The 24,598-nt window shown below is 41.2% G+C and overlaps 1 protein-coding gene across 1 annotated transcript in view; it reads left to right on the top strand.

Moving 5' to 3' along the window:
* LOC106882591 (uncharacterized) overlaps positions 1 to 24,598 on the top strand; it is a 342,852-nt gene that overhangs the window by 57,744 nt on the left and 260,510 nt on the right. The gene's annotated exons all lie outside the window — the stretch shown is intronic.

Consider the following 24,598-nt stretch of genomic DNA (forward strand, 5'->3'; position numbering starts at 1 on the left):
TCTTCCTCCGTCTTCCCTTCTTGTGGACTTTCCTCTATTTCTGAAGGGCTTTGCTCGAAACATTAAACCATCTTTCTTTTCTTTCCTGAGTGTTTGCTAATACATTACAAGTACTATGTCCTCACGTTGTTGTTTTTTCATGTTTGATCTTCTCTTTTTGGATTTACTCTCTCTCTCTCTCTCTCTCTCTCTCTCTCTCTCTCTCTCTCTCTCTCTCTCCTCTCTCTCTCTCTCTCTCTCTCTCTCTCTCTCTCTCTATATATATATATATATATATATATATATATATATATATATATATATACCCTATTTCATAGCCTAAGGCAATGTAACATATCCACAAACAGCAAAAGCCACTAATTAACAGTCAACATGGGAAAGCAAGGATACAGACATAGTATGGGCAAGCAAAAATATAGTGGGTAACAAAACTGAGAGAGAGCGAGAGAGAGGGGTGAAAGTTTTGAGAATTAGGGCTACAGTAGCGGTAATAATAGAACATTTGGATAAGATAGTGAGTAACAAAACAAATGAAGAGATGGAATTTTCGAGATTTAGAGCAACAGTAAACAGAATTCAAAAATTGGATTTCTTATCTTTACTATAACATGCAGCATGGGGTAGATGAAACCTTATAGATAAATAAGTAAATGATAATAATGATAATATAATATCTTAAGTTATCTAAAGGAGTAAATAGTAATAAAAAACTTAGTGGAAATGAATTTGATTCTACCATGAATGATCAAATTAAGACTGTATCTGAGAGAAATATAAAAAAATTATCTTTGCAATTGTTCTAAACAGCAATCCTTTTATATGAAAAATAAGTGTAGGACTAAAAATGTAATGTATAGATGTAAAGTTACATTTGAGGGTAATGAATATTTTTACATCGGTGGGATATCGTTCATTTTCAAGAAGAGATTAGCAAATCATTTGAGTTCATTTAGAGATAAAAATTAGATTCCAAACAAGTCATAGCAAATTAATCTGGTCTATTAAGGACAGAAACAAAGACTACACTGTCAATTGGGAATTAATATGTACTGCAAAACCATACAGACCTGGAACCAGGAACTGTGACTTACGTTTGGAAGATGTTTACCAGATTTTTACAGCCAAGGGTAATGTAATAAATTCGAGATAGGAACAAGCTTTGAGATACCTCTAGTTTTTCACCCTGGAATGAGATAGAAGTTGTTTCCTGTTTGTTTACAGTTTTTATTGCACCTGAACATCTGCCACAAACAAAAACTAACTTCCTAGTTAACCTGCCTTTGATGTTGCTGCACCTCTTATGTGTCCATAGCTTGCACCGGGTACATCTTATAGAGTTACTACCTACTCCTTTTCTACATACTGAGCAGGGCCATCTACCTGAAGGGGTTTGTGTTTTATCTACCTTCCTACTTATTAGGATTTTGGTTTTAGCTAGGTTGACTCTAAGGCCCTTCAATTCTAGACCTTGCTTCCACACCTGAAACTTCTCCTCTAGTTCTGATAGTGACTCCGCAATTAGGGCAAGGTCATCAGCATAGAGGAGCTCCCAGGGGCAACCTGTCTTGAGCTCCTCTGTGATTGCCTGGAGGACTATGATAAATAAGAGGGGCTGAGGACGGAACCTTGGTGGACCCCTACCTCTACCCGGAATTCATTGCTGTACTCATTTCCAACCCTCACCTTACTGGCAGCATCTCTGTACATGGCTCGCACAGCTCTCACTAACCATTCTTCTATCCCTAGTTTCCTCATTGACCCCCAGATAAGGGATCGGAGGACCCTGTCAAAGGCTTTCTCCATGTCAACGAAAGCCAGGTACAGAGGTTTATCCTTGGCTAGGTATTTCTCCTGCAGCTGTCTTACTAGAAATAAGACATCAGTAGTGCTTTTACCTGGCACGAACCCAAACTGCATCTCATCTAAATTGATTCGCTCCCTAATTAGTTGGGCTATGACCCTCTCTGTAACTTTCATAACCTGATCTAACAGCTTGATGCCTCTGTAATTATTTGTATCTAAAGCGTCACCTTTACCTTTGTAGCAGTTGACTATGATGCTGCTACACCAGTCATTGGGTATGACTCCTTCGTGTATCACCTGGTTCGTAATACGGGTGACTAGGCTATAGCCAACACTGCCAGATATTTTGAGCATCTCTGCAGTGATTCCTGATGGGCCAGGGGCTTTCCCGGTCTTCATACTCTTAATTGCTTTATCTACCCTGGTACTATCAACTCGGATAGCTGGTCCCTCTATTGGGTCGACATACGGCAGGCTCTCTTCCTCCCATTCATTCTCTTTATTAAGCAATCTATCGTAGTGGCATCTCCAGACCTCTTTCTTTGCATCCTCATTTAGTGCAAGCGTACCATCATCCATGCGAACACATTTCTCTCCTACGACATCACTATTCTCTCTCCTACACTGTCTTGCAACACGAAAAACCTTGAGTCTTTGGTCCTCACGGCGCAGAACATTGGCAAATCTTTTCTTATCTGCTTCCCCTCTGGCTAAATAAACCTGTCGCCTAGCCTCCCTTCTGGCACATTGGTACAATTCCCTGCTACCACTGTTCTTCCAGTCCTTCCAAGCCTGTTTCTTTTGTCTAATAGCCCTGTCTACCTCCTTGTTCCACCACCACGTTACTCTGGGTCGAGAGGGGACCTTACACCACCCACAGATCTGGTCGATGGCTTTCAACAAGTTGTCCCGCAGAAATCTCCAATTGTCTTCCACGTTGTATGATGCTATATCCCCTTCTATTTCGTTAAATGCTTCAAGTAACTTGTCTCTAAGTCTCTGTCCATTTGCAGGGTCTTTAAGCTTCCACACCCTTCTCCTCCAAGCCGGTCTAATTCTGGGCTCCCATTTTGCCTTGATCCCAAAGTCGCTAACTACTAATCTATGTTGTGGGGTACATTCTTCGCCAGGGTAGGTTTTGGCATTTATAAGCCGCCCTCTTTCCCTATTTCTGGCGAGGATGTAGTTGATTTGGCTAGAGTGTCTGCCGGAGCGGTAGGTGACTAGGTGACTGGCAGGTTTCCTGAAGTTGGTATTGCAGACCATAAGATCGGTTGCATCACAGAACTCCAGCAGTCTGGTTCCCTCCTCGTTGCGAGAACCGAAGCCATAGCCTCCATGTATGACATGGAAGCCTCCAGCACGACGTCCGACATGACCATTGAAGTCTCCAGCCACAAAGAGAAGGTCCCTGTCACTCGTCGACGAGGTAGTTTGCAAGAGGGTGTCATAGAATTGGTCTTTCAGACCATCTGGTAGCCCCGGTTGAGGTGCATAGGCTGAGATGACAGTAGCTAATCTATGATGAAGCACTAGTCTAATCTTAAGTACTCTGTCACTTACTCTAACGACCTCGATTACCTTATCCACCCATTTCTCCGCTAGAAGTATTCCTACGCCCCCGAACCCGTCAGTGTTCCCTGCCCAGAAAATCTTGAACCTGTGTTCTTTGCCTGTGAGGAACCTCGCAAAACCTCCTCTCCATCTTACTTCCTGGATGCAGCACATATCTACGCGTTTCCGTTCAAGTATCTCAACAATTTCACCAGATCTACCTTTCAGCGTGCCGACGTTGAGAGTGCCAATCCTAACAGTATGGGTGTTGGGAGTGTGGGCCTGTAGCCTGGGAAGGGAAAAAGCAGTGTCGTGTACCTAGGCGCAATGGCCCAGTGGTTAGGGTAGCGGACTCGCGGTCATAGGATCGCGGTTTCAATTCCCAGATCGGGCGTTGCAAGTGTTTATTGAGCGAAAACACCTAAAGCTCCACGAGGCTCTGGCAGGGGATGCTGGCGAACCCTGCTGTACTCTTTCACCACAACTTTCTCTCACTCTTTCTTCCTGTTTCTGTTGTACCTGTATTTCAAAAAGCCAGCCTTGTCACACTGTGTCACGCTGAATATCCCCGAGAACTACGTTAAGGGTACACGTGTCTGTGGATTGCTCAGCCACTTGCCCGTTAATTTCACGAGCAGGCTGTTCCGTTGATCGGATCAACTGGAACCCACGACGTCGTAAGCGACGGAGTGCCAACAACAACATATCTATATATATGTATAGTTTGTGGAGCAAATGTATATATGTATATAGTTTGTGGAGCAAATATCTCCAGCAACTTTAGACTGTCCTATTTCCTCTCACAGGTATTACGACCTCTCATAGAGATGTCTCCAGATCTCCTCAGTAAAATCAGTACTTATAACCACTCCAACGACCTCACAGGTTGTGTAGTGGGTAGTACGGATGTAATTTCACTCTACCCATCTATAGACAGATTTTGCTGTGGAGATATGCATTCAGGTGATCTGTGGGAGTGAAGTGGAGTTCCGCAAGGTTAACACAAGTGAACTGGGCCTCCTCCTCAGACTAAGCTACGACAGTAACTATTTGGATGACCATGACCTCAGTAGATTTTGCCCCACCAGGCCACAGAGGGGAATACCACCCACCATCACTTCAGCAGTGAAGAAAAGCACCACTGAACGCTGGAGCGGCTGGACTGCACCCACCCAAAACCCTGAGAACAACAATCAGGTGAAGGAAATGATTGCTCATGCAATAGGGGCCAGTATAAAAACCACCTTGAAGAACCACATAGTAAAGTTCAACAAAAAACTATACATGCAGGTTCAAGGTGTAGCTGGAGATGTGGCCGGCCTCTTCATGACCTGGTGGGACAGAAAACTTAAACATATGTTAGCAGAACAGTCCACAACTCTTCTACTTTACAGCAGATATGTAGATGACATTAATATCATAGTTAGGACCAACTCTAGTGACGGTCATGTAGAAACAGAAAGGAACGTAATTGAGAGCATCCAGCAAATAGCTAACTCCATCCACCAAAGTATCAAGGTAACTATAGATTATCCGACTAAACACCCCAACAATAGGCTCCCGGTACTTGATACTGAACTTCGGTTAGAGACTGAAGAATAGAGTGCAGCTCCTCCACTCATATTATATGAAACCGATAGCTTCAAAACATGTTGTTCACAAGAACTCAGCTTTGTCACACAGCATGAAAATTAACTTACTGATAGCAGACTTAGTTAGGATAATGAACAACATCTCCCCACTATGCGAACCCTATGAAATGAAAAAACATATACAGAACTTCATGCACCGCATGCAGTTCTCTGGATATGATCAGAAAGATAGGGTTCGAGTATACAGGGGAGCTAGAAAGAGGTTAGATAAGATTAAAGTAATGATACCAGTGGTACCTGCCCTAGATATAGAAACAAAGAATGGAATAGGATACAAAGAATTTGTGACAAAGCCAACAAGGCGAACACGTGGTATAAAACCGACAGATATCAAGGAGTGATGTTTGTAGAGGCCACAGCCCATGGAGAACTAGCGTGTAGGTTTAGAAAAGCTCTGAAGGAGTCCAAACTCAACAGTAAGATTGTTGAAAAGCCAGGGAACTCCATCAGATCACAACTATGTAGGACGTACCCCTTTGAGATTACCATATGTACCAATGATAACTGCATGGTATGTAGGATTAGCCCGGGCATTAACTGCAGAAATAGAAGTGTAGTTTACAACATAAAATGCATGGAAGGTACTTGTAAAGACCTGAATATGACATACATAGGTGAAACATCTAGGAGCATTGCGGAACGACTAAACGAACATATGAGACAATATGACGACAAAAAACAGTCCTCCATACTCTACCAACATGTCAAAGACCAGCATGGAGGCAACTTGAGTCAACTTGACATCCGCATCTTATCCAAGCACCCAAAAGATCCAACTCTAAGACAAATACGGGAGTACATCCTTATAAATGAAACTTCCCCAATACTAAATAGGAAATATACATAGATATCATACCCCCATACCCACATTTTACACAGGTAAAGTAGAACAGTTGATGGGCTTTTATGCAGATAGATGTATGTATGTCTGTGAGTGTGGGTATATGTGCGTGTGTGCATGCACATGTATGTATATGTAAACCAACAGGTTTACGTACAGACGGGTAGGTACATAGGGTATATGAACAGACAACCACATACGCAAATAGAGACTGAAACACATGACCACATATACACACACACTTGTCCACACATATGAAGATGTGCACCCATACATACAAACATGGTACATAGCAGCAAAACACACACACACACACACACACACACACACACATTCAGACATGCACACACAAACACAGGAATATGCAGAATACATACATACATACATTCAAACACACACATACATACATATATACATACACACACATACATATATACATATGCACACACACACAGACATACATACACACACATGCACACATACATGCATACATACACACACAGACACAAACATGCGCAAAAACAAACAAAAGCAAATACAGAACACCGTAAATAACGGACAGAGTCAAGACTATTGAAAAGGTTGCAAGACACAACGAAAATTTTAGGAAAATAAAAATAAGAAATAAGTGGAAATTTTACCGGTGAGTGTGTTAAATTTTAAGGCACAATAAGAAAATGACTCTCCCCAGACACAACAGAATATATATATATATATATATTATATATATATATATATATATATATATATATATATATATATATATATATATATATATATATATATATATATATGTGTTAAATCTCTGAACGAGATATATGTATATGTTATATATATATATATATTATATATGTATATATTATATATGCATATATATATATATATATATATATATATATATATATATAAATATATATATATATATATGACGACTGGCACCTATGCCAACGTCGTCTCAAGTGAAATCGAAATCGAGTAAATTGGACACTAAACTCCACTTGCAAAGACCTGTTGAGGCAAGTGAAATCGAACTTAATTCGACGACTGGCACCCATGCCAACGTCGTTTCCCTCATTGGACACGGAACTCAGCTTGCGAAGACTTATTAGGGCAAGCGAAAGTGAAATTGTGATGGCACCTGTGCCCAGCGTCGCCTTTCTGGCACTTGTGCCTGCGGCATATGTAAGGACTTTTGAGCCAGATCGTTGCCACTGCCCCTGGACTGGCACTTGTGTGGGTGGCACATAAAATACACCATTTTGAGCATGGCCGTTGCCAGTACCGCCTAACTAGCCTTCGTGCCAATGGCACATAAAAAGCATCCACTACACTCTCTGAGTGGTTGGCGTTAGGAAGGGCATCCAGCTGTAGAAACTCTGTCAAATCAGATTGGAGCCTGGTGTAGCCATCTGGTTTCACCAGTCCTCAGTCAAATCGTCCAACCCATGCTAGCATGGAAAGCGGACGTTAAACGACGATGATGATGATGATGATATATATATGATATGTATATATATATATATGTATATAATATGTGTATATATTATATATATATATATTATACTCTTTACTCTTTTACTTGTTTCAGTCATTTGACTCCTGCCATGCTGGAGTACCGCATTTAGTCGAGCAAATCGACCCTGAGACTTATTCGTTGTAAGCCTAGTACTTATTCTATCGGTCTCTTTTGCCGAACCACTAAGTGATGAGGAAATAAACACACCAGCATCGTTTTTCAAGCAGAGGGACAAACACAGACACACAAACACACACACGCATATACATATACATATATACGACGGGCTTCTTTCAGTTTCCATCTACCAAATCCACTCACAAGGCTTTGGTTGGCCCAAAGCTAAAGTAGAAGACATTTGCCCAAGATGCCACGCAGTGGGACTGAACCGGGAACCATGTGGTTGGTAGGCAAGCTACTTACCACACAGCCACTCCTATTATATATATATATATATATATATATATATATATATATCTTATATATATATATATGTATATGTTAAATCTCTGAACGAGATATATGTATATATATATATATATATATATATATATATATATATAGTGTAGTATATTGCCACTTAAGTGTGGCTGACCCTAGGGGTGGATGTTACTGTTGCTTTTAGCCCCAGGAGGACATCTCCTCCAGCTGGCTTCTCGACACACTACTGTGTCCTGTTTGCCAAGGGAAGTTACCCCTCCCATCATGATCTGTAGCACGAACGGACCCGGGTTTCAGGGTTATTTCCCTTCGTCGGCGTTCGATAGCCACTGATCTATGATGAGAGAGATAAAATCCTGGCAATCTTATATCTACTTTTCCAGTGAAATTCTTCACTGATATCGAAAAGGTGAAAACAAGCAATGTTAATTCTCTAAATGAAGTATTAACAGTAACTGCACGATAAAGTGTAGTATATTGCCACTTAAGTGTGACTGACCCCTAGGGGTGGATGTTACTGTTGCTTTTAGCCCCAGGAGGACATCTCCTCCAGCTGGCTTCTCGACACACTACTGTGTCCTGTTTGCCAAGGGAAGTTACCCCTCCCATCATGATCTGTAGCACGAACGGACCCTGGTTTCAGGGTCCAGGATTTTATCTCTCTCATCATAGATCAGTGGCTATCCTCCTGGGGCTAAAAGCAACAGTAACATCCTCCCCTAGGGGTCATCCACACTTAAGTGGCAATATACTACACTTTATCGTGCAGTTACTGTTAATACTTCAGTTAGAGAATTAACATATATATATATATATATACATAATATATATATATATATATATATATATATATAAATATATATATATATATATATATATATATATATATATATATATATAAATATATATATATATATATATATATATATATATATATATATATATATATATATATAAATAATATATATATATATCATTTTCAGAACCTCAACAAAGATTACCCACAAAAAACAGGGAAAAAAACCGACCTAGAACCGGAAACAATACTAGGCCATCCTCTCAGATCACTAAAACCCATACTTACAAATTGAAAAAGAAGATGTATAATTCCGAAAATAGGACGGCAAACATAACAACGCCAGGTAAAATAACACAACAAAAACACAAACTTCAAGTCAACACTAACAAAAATAGAAACCATAAACAGAAAAAAATTCATTTTTTAATGTCAGGACAACAAACACCGGAGAAAGAAAAATCCCAGGAGGAAACATACCCAAAACAACTGGACATATAGATCCTAAGATAATTAATCTTTCCAGAAGAGATCTTGACAATGATGAAACCCAACCTGTTAAAAGGCCTGAAATTTACACCTACACCAACAGTGAACCACCATGAACTAAAGGAAGATATCCAGAAATTCTGTCGCAAATTACAACTTGTCAAATTCTTCACCACCGATATTAATAATAAAAATAATAATGAAACCGAAGATTCTTTAGTGAGGAATAAATCAAATTTCACCCCACCAAAAAGGCAGAAATATCTACCTTGACCAACATATCGACACCCTATCAAACTTCCCCCTAAAACAAAATACCAAAATTAGGCCGAACATTAACAAATCAGAGATATCTGCACTTAAACGCATACAAAACGACGAAACAATAATAATTAAACAAGCAGATAAAGGGGGTGCAATCGTTATCATGGATGTGGAATACTACAAGGATTTAGTTGAGGAACAACTAAAGGATACAACCTTCTATTGTGAAATACCCTCGAACATAGACCACCACGTCATGAAGAAGATCAACCACCTAGTTTCTAAACACTACAACTCATTCACTGACAACGAAAGAGACTACATCACCAACTTCGAACCAAAACCCAGTAACTTTTACGGCTTACCCAAAATACATAAATCAGACGATATTCAACAGGCAGTAAAAGAACAAGGAAGTGAATACATAAAAGTGCTACATCCAAAAGATTTAAAACTTAGACCAATTATAGCTGGCCCAGTATGCCCTACTCACCGTCTAAGCAATTTCATCGACATTCTTTTGAAGCCACTTTGTACATACATACCCAGTTTCATTCGGGATGACATCGACTTTTTATCCCATCTTCCCAAAACCACTGAAACAAATTCAATCCTACTGAGCTTTGATGTAGTAAGCCTATACACAAATATCCCACATGATTTAGGAATAAAGGCGGTGGAATACTGGGTAGACAAACACAGGGAAGCAATTCCCAACAGATCACGGTGACATTTATACTAGAATCAGTGAGACTTATCCTGGAAAATAATACTTTCTTCTTCAATGGAAAGAACTATATCCAAATTAAAGGCACGGCTATGGGAACGAGGTTTGCTCCAGTTTATGCGAACTCGGTGATGGGTTACTTGGAACAAAAACTCTACCAGGAAATAGAAGAGAGATATAACACCGAATTTAGGAAGTTTATAGAAAAAGCATGGAAGAGATACCTGGACGATTGCTTTATAATCTGGACCAAACCTCAAAGCACTGTAGAAGAATTCAACACCCTCCTGAACAACCTACACCCATCCATCCAATTTACAAAGGAGATGAGCAGTAGCAAATTATCATTTCTAGATATAATGGTAGTTAAAAGGGACACCGCCATTACCACAGATATATATCACAAACCCACAGACACACACTAATACTTGAACTTTAAATCATGCCATCCATCCCATACAAAACGCAACATTTCATACTGCCTAGCCAGGAGAATATGTACTATTGTAGAGGATATAGAGACCAGAAATCAGTGCCTGATGGAACTGAAAGAATTTCTGCTAAAGCAAAAGTACTGTGGTGCAATGGAGGAAGAAGACAACAAGAAGCAAAAGGACAGAATGAAGCGTTGGACCTTACCTTGCCGACCGTAGCGGGGTACATGATCGCTCCTAATCAGAACACGTCTTTCTCGTAATGTCGCTGTTTTCTCACTGGCCCCACGTGCTAGCCTTCGACGGCGTGTCGCCGACTTCCGATCTGACCCTTCCGGTTTGGCCCTTCCAGTCTGGCTTCACCTCTGTTTGCCTCACCCCTCTCCACCACAACACATAGCTCGTCACAGCCCAAACACCACACGCCCCGCTGATCTATAGATCATTCAACCGGTTCTCCCACTCACTCCTCGCTCCCGAACTACCTTAATTGGTTTCATAATCAGCCAACCAGGGAGGAGGGTACCGCTCCCTCTGTGGTCGTTGTGCGACCCCAGGACTGGCCTGAGTTCCTGGCGCGCTGCCTTCATCATCCTGCCCACTGCAGCTGGTTCCATCCTCTGAAGCACTGACAATCTTCCGCACATCCAAAACATGGCAATGCTACTGGCGTCACACCAAACGATCCCACTCGTTGATTTGGGAACATACCAACTGCCCCTCACTGGATCCTCTGCTCTCACTCTGACCAAGACTTCCTGCATCATGTCGGTCGTTTTGTCCCCAACTCTGTCATTCCACTTTGCTCCTTCGGCTCGTCTCTTGATGAAGCTACATGCTGTCCGAAGCCATCCTGCAACCGGGTAACGTCCCACCAGCTTCCCGCACACCGAGAACAGTTCCCGCCTACTCACGCTGATGCCCAGTTCAGGGATCTCGTTTCCTCTCCGGAACACCAGCTCGCCCGATCTGTCTTTTTGTAGCTTCAGCCCCAGCGCAGCTCCCCCCACCATCGACTCAGGCGGCTTCGCAATCAGCCCGAACCTCTCCAGGTGTCTCACTACCTCGGTGGCTGGCACTACAGTCTCATCAACCAAAATGTCGTCGATGTAGCAACTGGTGGCCTCCCTTATCCTCTCCTCTTTCCCTAGGACGGATTTGAGCACCATCGCCATAATTTTCGGAGCGGAATTCAGCCCGAAACCCAGCCTGGTTAAACAGTATGTCCGGCCCTTGTACCGCACCAGCTGGTATCGCCACAGCTTGTCACTCACACGGAGCTGCAAATATGCCGACTTCAAGTCGACGATCGTCGCTGCCTTGGTCGACTGTCTCCACACACGTAACGTCTCACCGCAAACGTCCGTTGCCTCGCCTCCCGTGTGGCACGATATATGGTCGTTCAGCTCTCTAAAGTCCAGCACCGGTCTGACTTTTCCTTTCGTCGGCTGCACCATCGCCATCAGAGGCAGCACTCCACTCACCACCTCCTCTTTCCATGGGACAAGGACTCCTTCCTTGATCCATCTCTCTACCTCCTCGTCGAACTCGACGCCGGCGTGACCTTTCAACGTATGCTGGTAGCAGCTCACCCTGTTCTTTAGCAGTGGGGGCTCGTCCTTCCATCGCCACTCTATCGTCCACCTCCGACTATCAAACGCCGCCTGAAAATCTTTGTCTTCGATGGTGTAAGCGGCGCTGTCCTCGACGGGGCTCTGCTCTCCCTGGCGGTCCCGACTCACGGCGCACGATGCCCCCACGCTTCCGAACGTGACCTCATCTCGTGCAATCCTAACGCCACCAAGACGGTTGATGGCGTCCATCCCCAACACCACGTCAATCTCATCCACCAAGCGGCCAACTACAATTGCTTGCAGCGTTAGCTTTGCTCCCTGCACCTCAATCTGCACGTCAGTAATGCCTTCACAGCGTACCTCTATTCCGTCAACTGCCCTCACACTGCTTTCTCCACTCCACGTCTCTACCACTCCCGGAGTCATCAGGGTCGTTGTACAGCCCGTGTCCACAAGGGCACACGACATCTTCCCATCCACTAGCACATCCACAACGGGTAGAAAAATTTGCGCCGTTAATGATCTGAAAGGGAGACCGCTGGCACAGTAGTCACCCTTAGACCGTTTCCCTGCAGACATTCGGTGGCTATATGCCCCGTTTCACGACAACGGTAGCAGATGACCTCAGGCTTAGGTAACTTACAGTCTCGCACCATGTGCGGGCCCTGACACCGGAAACACTGACCTTTGAACGGACGCGCACGTTCCTTGTTCGACCCCTCTCCGCCACTCCTTGGCCGGCCACCTTTTGCTGTCGCCGCTGCTACCAGCGGTGACGACCTACGACAGGAAACTAACATATGAGCTCTCAATATTATATCTGCCATGGGCATGGTACTCACGTCCAGCAGTTTCCGCAATTCGACCGACAGGTGGTCAGGAAACCCAGTCACAAACGCCAACTTTACCGTTTGATCCAGCGATTCTCCCTCGTACCCCTCCAGTCTGGCCAACCTCCTAAGTTCGTTGGCAAACACGTCAACCTGTTCGCCGGTCCACCTCGCTCTCCCCAGGCGAGCGTACGCCTCGAACATCCCTTCTGCGAAGGCCTCCATCAAGCGGATTTCTATCTTCTCCGCGCTAACTTGGTCCCTCTCTTCCATCTCTAAAAATAGCGCCAACGCCGGACCATCTAAGTAGAGCGGTAGAAAACTTGCCAAGTCGGATATTCCCTGGAGCTTCGCGACTAGCTTCATCTTCTTCAGCCATGCGACTACGTCTGTGTCGCCGCAAAACGGCTTAATTATGTCACTAGCAATCCTGACTACATTCATAATTTTTTTTTTTTTTTGTTATGGGCCGAAATAGCTTGTGGTGCGATGGAGGAAGAAGACAACAAGAAGCAAAAGGACAGAATGAAGCGTTGGACCTTACCTTGCCGACCGTAGCGGGGTACACAATCGCTCCTAATCAGAACACATCTTTCTCGTAACGTCGCTGTTTTCTCACTGGCCCCACGTGCTAGCCTTCGACCGCGTGTCGCCGACTTCCGATCTGACCCTTCCGGTTTGGCCCTTCCGGTCTGGCTTCACCTCTGTTTGCCTCATCCCTCTCCACCACAACACATAGCTCGTCACAGCCCAAACACCACAAGTACCCATCACTACTCATAGAAAATGGTATTCAGCGGGCTTCGAAAATACCCATACAACAACTGAGGACACCACAAAGAAGAGACAAACAGGAAAAGATCATTCCATTTATAGTGACACAAAATCCATGCCACCAGAACATCTTTAATATCGCCAAAGCGAACTTACTGATCCTTGCACAAAGTAAGGAACTGAGAAATATCATTACAGATCAAAATATAACTCTCAGTAAGAGACAACCTAAAAACTTGAAAAAGCTATTAACAAAGGCAAGGTTTGACCTCAGCAACAAAAATCAAGCATTCACTGTATCCAAATGCAATGATAGCCGATGCGGTACATGCTGATCAATTCATACCGGCCCATATATGAACACAAAAACAGGGAAAATATTCACCAATGCGAACATGAACTGCAAAAGTAGAAATCTAATCTACTGCATCAAATGCCCTAATTGTGAAGAACTGTACGTTGGCCAGACAGGTAATGCACTATCGGAACGCTCACAGGTGCATTGACAACAGATTAAAAACCCAGAAGTCCGCCAAATACCACTGAGTAACCATCTGGTAACATGTGGTCATCAAACTTTTATTATATTTCCATTCCATAAACTTTACAACCGGAATGAAATTGAGAGAAAATGCAAAGAAAAGGACTTTATTAAGAAATTCAAACCTACTCTTAACAAACAATGATTAAATTTATCCTACTTGGGGTTTAAAAATCTTATCCCTATAACTAAAACACAAAAAATCTCTCAAATGTCATCATTTCTAAAAATAGCCAAACACCTACTGGGGTTCAAAAATCTTATCCCTCTAACCAAAACACAAAAGATCTATCAAATGTCATCAGTTCTAAAAATAAACTTGGCATCAACTCTAAAAATAGCCGAACACATACTGCTGCTGTCCAAAGGAATAGGTATAAAAGACAGAAAACCAGCCAGTCTATTACAGTCTGCCATACCGGCCATGATGAAATATCACAAGGTATAGAAAATACGTATTCGCCTTTATATATTTATATATTTAATCCTTTATATTGAACACTCAATATTTCATATATTCAATAAGACATATTCCATATATTCAATAAGACATTCAATACTTCTTTTCATTGTACCATCCATCTTTTTTTATATTATATATTATATATTCCATATTCTATATCCCACATAAATTTTACAAGAATATAAATAAAAACCATAAAAAACAGACAGAGTTGGAACTCTTTTAAATAAAATAATATATTCCTCTATACACGATCATACAAACCCCTTTTTTTTGTATTTATTTTTACTCACACACACACACACATATATATATATATGTATATATATATATATATGTTATATATGTATATTATATATATATATATATATATATATATATATATATATATATATATGTGTGTGTGTGTGTGTGTGTGTGTGTGTGTGTATATTATATATATTGGTATGCAAGAAAGACGATTGCGCTGGTTTGGACATGTGGTGAGAATGAATGAGGATAGCTTGGTGAAAAAGTGCCACTCCCTAACAGTTGAGGGAATCCGTGGAAGAGGTAGGCCCAGGAAGACCTGGGCTGAGGTGGTGAGGCAAGACCTTCGAACATTGGGCCTCACCGAGGCGATGACTACTGACCGAGACCTTTGGAAATGTGCTGTGCATGAGAAGACCCGGCAAGCCAAGTGAGATCGTTGCCAGGGCCCCTGGACTGGCGCTTGTGCGGGTGACACATAAGATGTACCATCTTGAGCGTGACCGTTGCCATTACCGCCTGACTGGCATTGTAGGGTTTTCGAGCGAGATCGTTGCCAGTGCCCCTGGACTGGCTCTTGTGCGTGTGGCACATAAAAGACACCATTTCGAGCATGGCCGTTTTCGTGCGGGTGACACGTAAAAGCACCCACTACACTCTCTGAGTGGTTGGCGTTAGGAAGGGCATCCAGCTGTAGAAACTCTGCCAAATTAGATTGGAGCCTGGTGTTGCCATCCGGTTTCACCAGTCCTCAGTCAAATCGTCCAACCCATGCTAGCATGGAAAGCGGACGTTAAACGATGATGATGATGATGATGTATGTATGTATATATATGTATATATCCTGGAAGGAATTGTGCCAAATTTTGGCATTGAAAGCTACACCAGTGCCAGAACTGGACAACACTGCCTAGTGCGAAAAATCCCAGCAATGCCATAGCGCTTCAGGACCAGTTACTGCAATAGTTTGGGTTTCAGGGGCCCACAGCTTTTTAATACTCTCCCAAAGAGCCTGAGGAACCTGCACAAAGTAGATGTAGAGGTTTTTAAATCAAAGCTGGACTTTTTCCTGTTGAGAGTCCCAGATGAACCTACCTCACGGGAAGAGGTGCAGATGAGGGTAGCTACATCAAACTCAATTCTTCACCAAGTGTGACATATGGAAGAGGCTCTCAGAAATAAAAGTGTAGCAAAATGGCGGTGCATCAGCATGGCCGCAGCTTTCAGCTGAAACTATAGAAAAAAAAATATATACATACATATATATATATATTATATATGTATATATTATATATATATATATATATATATATATATATATATATATATATTTTATATATATATCATATATTATGTATATATATTATATATTTTATATATTATATGTATATATATATATATATATGTATAAAGAAAGAAAAGGATAAAGAGACCAATGGCAAGTTAGAATTATATTTTATGTATAAAGTCTTGCAGCTGTTTCAGGGAAAATTCAATGTATCATCGGAGACGGTAATAGTAGAAGAATGGATTATTACATCTATAAGAGGAGATTTGTAGTAAGAAGTGAGAGCGTTGCGTAGAAAAAAGAACAAAGAAGTAACAGTACTTGGAGTATAGTTCCATTCCAGCAGTAAACATCCATGTAAAGAATCCTTGTGGGTAGTTTCCAGAGATAATTGTAGTAGAAAAGGTGGATATATATCATATCGTAACCAGAGTATTCTGCGTTGTTTACTCAAAGGATAGCCCAAATCGAGGGAGAGATGTGTGTAGGATTAAGAGGTCAAGCCTTAAGACAGGAAGGAAGGGGGGGGGAGAAGTAATTCAAGTGAGAAATATGGAATTTTATCGATGTGAACTTTCCAGTGCAGTAATTAGATTTTTAAAATTCCGTTTACTTTGTGTGATTTAAGGGAGATTTGGCAGTTGTTTCTGGCAACTTTTATATTTCTTCCCTTCTACCTGGAATGGCGTTCTTACACACGCACTCAACATATAATATAGAGAGTAAGAGTAAAAGAGGGAGAGAGAGAGAGAAAGTGATACATACAAATTCGTAGATTAAACTTCCCTCTCAGTATTATTTACCTATTTTCATAACATTGTTACGTAAAAACACATACGTGATCAGTGACATTATCATAAACATTGCTCTCGTTCTCTATTCATTTCTCCCCATCTTCCTCTCTCGCTCTCGCAAACGCATACACATGAAAGTAAACACAATCATTCACAAAAATATAACTCATGTTCGTCAATGTGGCATAACTACGAGTTGTACCCTCCAAATTTGGAAGGTCATAACTTTCAGAAAAATGAATATTTTTTTATGAAATTTTCTATGCATATATTATTTATTATGTAGATTCCGAATATACAAAAATTTTCGGTGAAATTGTTTTGGGAGGGGGTGGGGGACAATTTTCGGAAATTCCACTTAAATTTGTCTTAACATCCAGGAAAATGAATATTTTTTCGTGAAATTTTCTACAAATATACCTTGATGTATGTACATTTCAATCATGTAAGAATTTTGAAGGAAACAACTGCAGGTTATGTTTGAGAAGTGTTCCCCACTCGGTGGTGTTTCGGAGCAAGTCGTCCATATTTGTTTCATTTTTATCTATTATGTGCTTATGTGCATCCGTAGATTTCTAATGAAGTAATAGGCAGTGAAGAGAAGCCATCATAAGAAAACTTTTAACTACCTCTATACCTTTCTCCCTCTCTCTCTACCTCTTCCTCTCTCGCTCTCTCAAACGCATACACGTGCAAGTACACAATCATTCAGTAAAATATAACTCATGTTTGTCAATGTTTTGTAGATATACCACGATTTTCACTAGGGTGTTAGAGTTTGCTGGGGAAAGACAGCAACCGGTTTAAAATGACAGCAACAGACTGCAGCAATTCACCACATTCCAGAAGCTACTTTAAACATATTGCGAAATGGTGCATCAACATTTTCTGCCCAATCTGATAGAATTCAGGCAAAACTGTGTAGCAACAGATCGCCAGCAATTGCTTCATCATAAATTGCCGTCCTAGCTCCTGCGAAAAGGGATTACCTTGCTATGTATAATCAGGGCAGCGCAAAAACTTGTTTTGCACAAGCATTTCTATAGCCAATTAGACGGATGAAATTTACGTACGCTTAATAATTTTACGCTAAACAGCCTTCAGACTTTCCCTATTAATTTCATCGTCTTTTGAATTATGAACATATTTACATCATAAGGGTTTTCTCGTTGTAAGGCTTTCTTTTTTAGTTGATTTTCACCTAGCAAGACTTATCGTAGATGGCGTAATAAGTTACACCCGGACAAAGTCGGGTTATACTGCTAGTATATTATATATATATATTTTATATATATATATTATGTATTATATATATATATTATATATTATATATTATATATATATTATATATATATATGATATATATTATATATATATATATATATATATATATATATATATATATATATATATATATATATATATATATATATATATATATGATATGTATTATATATATATGATATGTATTATATATATATGATATGTATTATATATATATTATATATATTATATATATATTATGTATATAGATATTATATATATATTATATTTTTTCATTTTTTCTCATTTTGTCTAGTTTCAGCTCTTGAGCTGTGGCCATTCTGGGGCACCGCCATTTGGTGTTACTACATAATTTTACTTCACAAATGCTTTTCAGAAATTGACATTTGATGAATGAGAGAGTTTGATGCAGCTGCCCTCATCTGCACCTCCTGCCACAAAGTTGGTTCATCTGGGACACTTGAGAGGAAGAGGTCCAGCTTTATTTTGAAGATACCTACATCCACCCCATGCAGGTCTCTTAGGTCCTTTGGGAGGATACTGAAGAGCTGTGGACCTCTGAATCCCAAGCTATTGCAGTATCTTGTCCTACATCTTGATGGCAAATTTGGAGTCCTTGCCACTATGCAGTGGCGCCCAGTTCTAGTATTTGTGTAACTTTTGATGCCAAAGTTAGGGACAAGTCCTTCGGGAATCTTCTAGATGTGTATTATGGCATATCTTTCTCAACTATGCCTAAGGAATAGAGTCTTCATCTCTTGAGTCTTTCCCAATAGCTTATATGCTGCATAGAGGCTATCTTCTTCGTGTAACTTCGTTGGATTGCCTCAAGTTCTGAGATTAATTTGACACAGAACTTGAGGCAGAATAATTTGACACTGGGAGGTGATCATAGCTGAGAGCAATAGTCAAAGTGTCTTAGGACAAGTGTCCTCCAGCAGACCATCATGGTTTCCTGATCTCTTGTTCTAAAAGTCCTAAGAATCCATCCGGTCAGTCACCTGCATTTCATTGCCAATTTAGCAACATGCAGATGACAAGATGCATCATCACTCATGTAAATGCCCAGGTCTCACACTGACTGTGCCTCTGGGATTGCAATTCTTCCAGGTCCAGTATATTTCATGGGTATTGCATTTAGTTTTGCATTTTGATAGCAGAAGGCTTGAAACTTTTCAGCATTAAACTGCATGCTATTCTTTTCAGCCCACTTGTATATATGTATTATGTATGTATATATATATATATATATATATATATATATATATATATATATATATATATATATATATTATATATTATATATATCATATATATATATATATTATATTATATATATATATTATATACATATATATATATTATATACATATATATTATATACATATATCATCATCATCATCAGCAGCATTGTTTAACGTCCGCTTTCCATGCTAGCATGGGTTGGACGACTTGACTGAGGACTGGTGAAACCGGATGGCAACACCAGGCTCCAATCTAAATTTGGCAGAGTTTCTACAGCTGGATGCCCTTCCTAACGCCAACCAATATGTATTATATATAATTTATACATTATATATATATCATCATCATCATCATCGTTTAACGTCCGCTTTCCATGCTAGCATGGGTTGGACGATTTGACTGAGGACTGGTGAAACCGGATGGCAACACCAGGCTCCAGTCTGATTTGGCAGAGTTTCTACAGCTGGATGCCCTTCCTAACGCCAACCACTCAGAGAGTGTAGTGGGTGCTTTTACGTGTCACCCGCACGAAAACGGCCACGCTCGAAATGGTGTCTTTTATGTGCCACCCGCACAAGCCAGTCCAGGGGCACTGGCAACGATCTCGCTCGAAAATCCTACAGGAGCCAGTCAGGCGGTACTGGCAACGGCATATATTTATATATTATATTATTATATAGGCATAGGAGTGGCTGTGTGGTAAGTAGCTTGCTTACGAACCACATGCTTCTGGGTTCAGTGCCACTGCGTTGCATCTTGGGCAAGTGTCTTCTACTATAGCCTCGGGCCGACCAAAGCCTTGTGAGTGGATTTGGTAGACGGAAACTGAAAGAAGCCCGTCGTATACATGTATATATATATATCTATGCGTTTGTGTTTGTGTGTCTGTGTTTGCCCCCCCCCCCCAACATCGCTTGACAACCGATGCTGGTGTGTTTACGTCCCCATAACTTCGCGGTTCGTCAAAATAGACCGATAGAATAAGTACTAGACTTCCAAAGAATAAGTTCTGGGGTCGATTTGCTCGACTAAAGGCGGTGCTCCAGCATGGCCACAATCAAAAGACTGAAACATATAAAAGAGTAATTGAACGCCACGCATCCTTTTCCAAGTAAATTTTGTCTTAGTAACTATGATGTGCACTCTTCTTCTATCTCTAGTATCGCTTTTCTGTCTTTCTCTCTCCCTCTCTTGTTCTTCATGCTTTCTGTTTTGCTCTCCCACCCTTTCCCTATTCTTCTCCTCTCCCCTTCACAGTTCCCTCTCTCTCTCACTCTTCCTCTTTGACTCTCTCGTCGCTGACACATGACGAAAGGGGATCTATCTTTCTGACCATTTCCTTCATTAAGAAAAAAAATGCCTCGCCTGTTTCCTCTTTCTCTACTCCTTTATTTCCTGAGTGACCTTGCTGCATGCAATCAAGCTCTATGCATAGCACTCATGGAAACTCACCTCCGCCCTGATATACAGGATGCAGAAGTACACGTACCAAAATATGTCATACTGCGAACAGGCAGAAGGGAAAGGAGCCATGGTGGAGTTGCTGTATACATTCATGACGACCTCACACCCCAGGTCTTACTGTCATACTCAAATTCGGTATGTGACACTCTAATTGTATACATAAGACAACATAATATAGTCATATGCAATACATATTGCCCACCGGATGCTCCAAACCACACAGGCAAATTTGAAGATTGCCTCACAAGAATTACAGAAATCCTCATGAAACTGGAACACCACGTGACCACATTTCTTATGGGTGATTTCAACTTCCCCAACGTCAAATGGCCCAAAGGTCTCATACTCTCAGGAATGACTCATCGCAAGCAAGCATAGGTGGAGTCCCTGCTCAACCTCACCAATGCCCTATTCATGGAGCAAGCTGTACTCAGACCAACTAGAGCGTATAACATTCTGGATCTCTGCTTCACGAACAACATGGACATCATTCATCATCATCATCATCATCGTTTAACGTCCGCTTTCCATGCTAGCATGGGTTGGACGATTTGACTGAGGACTGGTGAAACCGGATGGCAACACCAGGCTCCAGTCTGATTTGGCAGAGTTTCTACAGCTGGATGCCCTTCCTAACGCCAACCACTCATTCATGATATAAAAGTGACGCCAACATTAATCTTGGATCACAACATTATAGAGCTGTCTATGTTTGGGCTGCAAGTAATCAGAGACATACAGCCTAAAGGAAGCACCCGAAATCTCTCCAATCTGAACTGCCACAAAACACACTGGAAATCGATCCAGAAAAAGATCCACAGAGAGGATTGGCCAAAATGTCTCTCCACACCAGACATTGACATGGAACTAGAATGTTTCATGTCTATTGTGCAAGCCATATGTCAGAAATATGTCCCAGAGCACAAGGCTAAAACAAATTGGAACAAGATTCCAAGGGAGAGGAAGATCCTCATGAGACGATGGACAAAGGTTTCAAATCGACTCAACCAGCATCCCAAAAGTAGCGAAAGGTCCCGCCTAAAAACAACATTGATGGAGATTGAAAGAAGGCTGCAACAATCCTATGTGAGGGAGAGAGCAGACAAAGAAGCCTGGGTTATAAAAAACATTAAGTCAAACTCAAAGGCCTTCTTTCATTACGCAAAAGAAACAGCCTCAGTATGCTGCAAGATTGGACCATTCTACGAAAAGGATAGCTCCCTCACAGACAGTCCAACTTGGATCAGTGAGGTACTGAATGAGCAGTTCAAAAGTGTCTTCACCATCCCGTTGGAACGCAGACAAGTGAACAAACCAGTGGACTTCTTTGCCACCTCCCCTATAACCAGCAAGGAGTTACAATGGAATACATCGACATTAGCGAACATGTACTACTAGCTATAGATGAAGTGGACACAAGCTCAACTGCTGGTCCTGACAGTTTCCCAGCAATCCTCCTCAAATCGTGTAAGCATGCCCTGGCAAAATCTCTCCAGATTCTCTTCCAGCGCTTTCTTGCAAATGGCAGACTGCCAAGCAAGCTGAAGGAGGGAATAATATGCCCAATCCATAAAGGGGGAAACAGAGCAGATGACAAAAAACTATAGGCCTATCTCTCTGACTTCACACGTTAGCAAAGTCATGTAACGGATAGTCAAAGAAAAAGTAATTGAAATCCTTGAAGAAAATAACTTGCTTAGTGATACCCAACATGGCTTTCAACCAGGTAGGAGCTGCCTGACCCAGCTCTTACAACAACATGACCGGGTTTCATGGCAGTTATTCAACAACTCAAATGTGGACGTAATATTCGTCAATTTTGCAAAAGCTTTTGACAAAGTGGATCATGGTATGATATGCCACAAACTGCGTGATCTTGGCATAGCTGGAAAACTTGGAGAGTGGTTACATGACTTTCTGAAAGATAGAAGTCAGGCAGTAGTGGCTAAGGGAGCTACCTCTATGTTTTCATAGAGGTAGCTCACAATTAGTGAGCAGTGTTCCACAGGGCACTGTCTTGGGACGTCTGCTATTTTTAGTGGCCCTCTCAGATATACCCTCAAGTGTCCGGATAGCCATCCTTGCAAGCTACGCAGACAATACAAAAGTCTCACTGAAAATATAGAAACCCAGCGATATTGCACATCTGCAGCAGGTGTTGGACTCAATTTACAGATAGGCTGAGGATAATAATATGCAGTTTAATGCTGAAAAATCCCAAGCCCTGCGCTACCAGCGTCCAAAACTGAATATGAAACTTACAGGATACACTGGTCCACAGGGGATGACAATCCTAGAGCCTAAATCATCGAGGGACATGAGTGATGATACCTCTTTCCAAGTGCACATTACCAGGATGGCGACAAAGTGCAGATGACTGGCTGGATGGATCCTGAGAACATTCAGAACCAGAGATAAGGAAACCATGATGGTCCTCTGGAGAAAATTTGTCATCAGCCGCCTGGATTACTGCTCACAGCTATGGTCATCCGCCAGTGTGAAATTAACAGCGGACCTTGAAGCAATCCAGAGAAGATTCATAAAGAAGATTGTCTCTTTGCAACTGCTCAGCTACTGTGAAAGGCTGAATCAGCTATGACTCTTCTCCCTGAAGGTAAGGCAGGAGAGGTATGCAGCAATATACATCTGGGAGATTCTGGAAGGAATTGTGCCAAATTTTGGCATTGAAAGCTACACCAATACCAGAACAGGACAACACTGCATAGTGCCAAAGATCCCAGCACCGCCATCGCACTTCAGGACTAGTTACTGCTAAAGTCTGGGTTTCAGGAGCCCACAGCTCTTTAATATTCTCCCAAAGAGCCTGAGCAACCTGCACAAAGTAAATGTAGGCGTTATTAAATCAAATCTGGGCCTCTTCCTGTCGAGAGTCGCAGATGAACCTACCTCACGGCAAGAGGTGCAAATGAGGGTAGCTACATCAAACTCCATTCTTCACCAAGTACCACATATTGGAGGAGGATCTCAGTAATAAAAGTGTAGCAAAATGCTGGTGCATCAGCATGGCCGCAGCTCTGAGCTAAAATTACAGCAAAATGAAATATATATATATATATATATATATATATATATATATATATACTCTGAACTTTTCGGGTCATGTCCACATGTAGCTAAATATTTGTTACATTTTTGGTCCACCTGAGATTGCTGAGAGGACTTGCTTTCTATATTGTGTCTATGTACAAGCTTTTTATCTCTCTATACTTTTTACTTATATTTTTATCTATTTTTACTTTTTACTTATATTTCTTATATATCTTTTATATTTTTTACATATTCATAGAGATATTGTTTTATATATTTTTTAAACATTGTTTTTCTGGTTCTACCTTCCACCCTGCTTTTTTCCTGTGCGCATATAGATGTGTACATGGAACCTTTGTGAGCGCTTGTGAATGTGTGTGAATGCGTATGTAGATATGTGTGTGTGCATGCGAGAATGTGCGCATATAGACATGTTTTACGCTTATAGCCTTTTTACATTTAAAAAAATTTTTTGTGTATTTTGCCTTTTGCCCTGTTGTTTCTGGTGCATGTGCATATATAGACGT

The sequence above is a fragment of the Octopus bimaculoides genome, chromosome 2 (assembly GCF_046866305.1).
Source record: "Octopus bimaculoides isolate indiv1 chromosome 2, ASM4686630v1, whole genome shotgun sequence".
NCBI lineage: Eukaryota > Metazoa > Mollusca > Cephalopoda > Octopoda > Octopodidae > Octopus > Octopus bimaculoides.